Raw genomic sequence first — 5,000 nt, 5'->3', positions numbered from 1 at the left:
TATTCACAAAAGATTCTTATAAAGGGGGATTTAAAGTTATTTTGGTGGATGGAATATTATATATATATAATATATATATATATATATATATATATATTAAAAAAAAAATATAAATGACCCCCCTCAAAAATCAACAAGTTCGGGCCCAAAAGGGTTTTTTTCGGCTATAGAATATATAAATATATAATATATAAATATATATATATATATATATATATATATATATATAATAATAATATATATAAATAAAACCCTTTTCCCTATTTCCGGGTGCTTTACTCATGTCACATATCAAGCTTAGGAGGGGGAGGCTTTCATAAAGATCATATCAACCTAACGAAAGGGCATTATCAAAGGGAAAAAGAGCGCTTAGCTGACCAACCTCAATTTGAAGCTTTCTTTATATATAAAATTTTATATAAAATTTTAAAAATATAATATATATATAAATATAAAATTTTAAATATATAAAATTATAAGTTTGGAAATAGAAAATATTGGGATCCAACCTCTTCGGGGGTATTGGAAAAGACGGGATTTAGAGATGAAACTGTGTTTATTCTCATCAATTCTTCTCTCTTCATATTTTACTTTACGCTGGTCTAACATTTTTATCGACATTCCCCTATAGAATTATCATATTCATCGTTTTTCCTCTTTCCTCCTTGACCTCACACATCGCATAATGTTCCCATCCATCTACGAGGCCATCTTCTTTCCCAACCCAACCTACCAACCTAACCTACCTAACCCAAAACCACCTACCTAACCTAACCTAGCCTAGCCTACCTAACCTAGCCTAGCATAACCTAACCTAGCCTAACCTAACCTAGCCTAACCTAGCCTAACCTACCTAACCTACTAACCTAACCTACCTAGCCTAACCTAACCTAACCTAGCCTAACCTAACCCTAACCTAACCTAGCCTAACTAACCTAGCCTAACTAACCTAGCCTAACCTAACCTAACCTAACCTAACCTAACCTAACCTAACCTAACCTAACCTAACCTAGCCTAACCTAACCTAACCTAACCTAGCCTAACCTAACCTAACCTAACCTAACCTAACCTAACCTAACCTAACCTACAACCTAGCCTAGCCTAACCTACCTAACCTAACCTAGCCTAACCTAACCTAGCCTAACCTAACCTAGCCTAACCTAACCTAACCTAACCTAGCCTAACCTAACCTAGCCTAACCTAACCTAGCCTAACCTAACCTAACCTAACCTAGCCTAACCTAACCTAACCTAACCTAGCCTAGCCTAACCTAACCTAGCCTATCCTAGCCTAGCCTAACCTAACCTAGCCTAACCTAACCTAGCCTAACCTAGCCTAACCTACTAACCTAACCTAACCTAGCCTAACCTAACCTAGCCTAACCTAGCCTAACCCAACTAACCTAACCTAACCTAACTTAACCTAACCTAACCTAACCTAACCTAACCTACCTAACCTAGCTAACCCAACTAACCTAACCTAACCTAGCCTAACCTAGCCTAACCTAACCTAACCTAACCTAACCTAACCTAACCTAACCTAGCCTAACCTAGCCTAACCCAACCTAACCTAACCTAACCTAACCTAGCCTAACCTAACCTAACCTAACCTAACCTAACCTAACCTAACTTAACCTAACCTAACCTAACCTAACCTAACCTAACCTAGCCTAACCTAGCCTAACCCAACCTAACCTAACCTAACCTAACCTAACTTAGCCTAACCTAACCTAACCTAACCTAACCTAGCCTAACCTAGCCTAACCCACCTAACCTAACCTAACCTAACCTAACTTAGCCTAACCTAACCTAACCTAACCTAACCTAACCTAACCTAACTTAGCCTAACCTAACCTAACCTAACCTAACCTAACCTAACCTAGCCTAACCTAGCCTAACCTAACCTAACCTAACCTAGCCTAACCTAACCTAACCTAACTTAGCCTAACCTAACCTAACCTAGCCTAACCTAACCTAACCTAACCTAACCTAACCTAACCTAGCCTAACCTAGCCTAACCCAACCTAACCTAACCTAAGCCCTAAACGTTAGAACAATGACATCAAACTTCTGCTCAGTGGAGTATAGATAGATATCTTCCACTACCACAAGTATCCTTGAAATGAACCAATACATTGTTGCTGTTACAATTCCATTGCATACAAAAGAAAAAAAAAATTAAGAAAAGAGAGAAAACAAAATTTAGGGAAGCAATATATGTCCTATCATATCGCCAGCTTCATAAATGTGCAAATCTATTAAGAAACATATATTTTTTTTTTAATTTTCCAAAAGAAGGAACAGAGAAGGGGGCCAGGTTCGGATATTCCCTCAAAGGCCCAGTCCTCTGTTCTTAACGCTACCTCGCTAATGCGGGAAATGGCGAATAGTTTGAAAGAAAGAGAGAAGAAAAAGATATGTCGTAAGGCTGATATCCCATTGGCCAAGCAAGGATTTCTCATCTTCTGCCAAAACGCCTCTTAGGTTCTTCTTACACCTTACTTTCTCACATTTGTAAGCACCCCTCCCTCGTACTTCACACTTCTGCCCGCGTGTCATGGCTCGCTCACACTGCCATCAAAACTTCCCCCGCCATTTCCTAGAGATGGAAATTAGAAGTTATTTCTCAACATCTCATCTTCCAAGACGTCAGGCATTGTGTAATGTCCTTATTTCCAGCAATCTTAGTCCCTTCCATCTCCAGCGTTTCTCCTCAACACGTTATTTCCAGCGTTATCTCTACAACATGCATGTCTATTTCCATGACTTTTTACTTTCCAGCCTCCTCTATTTCTCTAGCAATTCCCAAACTCTCCACCACCATGTAATCGCCAGCATCTTCGGGTTTAACAACTTCATTGTATGTTTATTTCCGTTGTCGACAATAGCATTATTTTCTTTAATATTTATCTAAACGTTACAAAATTATTCACAATAAAGAAATTGGTAATTGAAAAAGAAGCATAATCATGTTCTAAATAAGATTCATACTAATTGTTGTTATAATTATAATAATAATAATAATAATGATAATGATGATAATAATGATAATGATAATAATAATGATAATAATGATAATAATAAATAACAATAATAATGATAATACTAATGATAGTAATAATAATAATAATAATAATAATGATAATAATAATAATAATAATAATAATAATGATAATAATAATAATAATAATAATAATAATAATAATAATAATGATAATAGTAAAAATAATGATAATAATAAATAGCAATAATAATGATAATAATAATGATGGTAATAATAATAATAATAATAATAATAATAATAATATTGATAATAATGATAACAGTAGTAGAAGTGGTAACAATAATGCTATAAAGATAACAATTATAATGATTTTGATTATATAATGATAAATATAATGATAGTAATAATAGTAATTATGATAAATAATCATAATTGAAATAATATCAGAATTACTGTGATAATAATGATGATAATTATAACAAAAATGATAATGATAATAATGATAATAATAATAATAATAATAATAATAATAATAATAATAATATAATAATAACGATAATAATAATAATAATAATAATAATAATAATAATAATAATGATAATAATAATGATAATGAAAATTATTATAACAATAACAGTGATGATAATTATAATGAAACAATAATAATGATAATACAAACATCATTGGTTGGTATGGGAGGTAGTTTGTGGTGGTGGAGGAGATGAGGAACATAAGAGATGGTAAGAGTAGGACAGCCAACTTAAGGAGAAATACCTGTCAACTTTATATGTAACTAAGGAGGCGCAAATAATGTCTCTCACTCCTCCACTTGAAGCCAACTATTGGTCAAGTCTTAATTCTTAAACGGATCTATGGTGCTGCTTTCAACTACTCTAATTGGTAAATCATTCCATATGTTAACAATCCTCTTGAAGATAAAGTACTTTGCCTCATTCCAAGTAAAACGTTGGCCCACCATTACTACGAGTGACATCAGGCAAATGTGGCTTTAAATATCTAATTACATCAAGATTATCAAAGCCTTTAATAATATTGAATACCTGCATCACATCACCTCTTAACCTTCTCTTTCCTAAGTTAAATAAATCTAGATCATGTGGTCGGGTCTCATAGGATTTGTTTCTCAGTCCTGGATTAATCATCTTGGTAGCTCGCTGCTATATATATATATATATATATGCTTACTCCATTCTTCTCTGTGTCTTTTCTCAAGTGGGATGACCAGAACTGAACACAATGTTCAAGGTGGGGACGCCACTAGTAAACTTAGAATTTTGCTCGCGTTTTTTGGCATTATATCATCAAAGATTATTTATACTTTATGTCATTTACATTTTCTTTTTCTCTACGTCTTCAGCTTGAACCTATCTATATAAACATTCTTCCTCCATTTGAATTATCTGCATACCTTCTAACTTTGAATTGTCTGTATACCTTCTAACTTTGAATTATCTGCATACCTTCTAACTTTGAATTATCTGCATACCTTCTAACTTTGAATTATCTGCATACCTTCCAACTTTGAATTATCTGCATACCTTCTAACTTTAAATTATCTGCATACCTTCTAACTTTAAATTATCTGCATGCCTTCTAACTTTGAATTATCTGCATACCTTCTAACTTTGAATTATCTGCATACCTTCTAACTTTGAATTATCTGCATACCTTCTAACTTTGAATTATCTGCATACCTTCTAACTTTGAATTATCTGCATACCTTCTAACGTTTACCACATACTCTGTGAGTTTCTGATATCTTGCACCACCATGAACATCATCGAAGGAGACGTAGTTCTCTGGTACTGTTTGAATATCTTTGTATTCCTATGTATAATAATAGTGATAATAATAATAATAATAATAATAATGATAATAATAATAATAATAATGATAATAATAATAATAATAATAATAATAATAATAATGATAATAATAATAATGATAATAATAATGATAATGATAATAATAATAAT

Source organism: Panulirus ornatus, chromosome 39 (genome assembly GCF_036320965.1).
Source record: "Panulirus ornatus isolate Po-2019 chromosome 39, ASM3632096v1, whole genome shotgun sequence".
In the NCBI taxonomy this organism is placed as follows: Eukaryota; Metazoa; Arthropoda; class Malacostraca; order Decapoda; family Palinuridae; genus Panulirus; species Panulirus ornatus.
Note: the sequence above shows the minus strand (reverse complement) of the source record.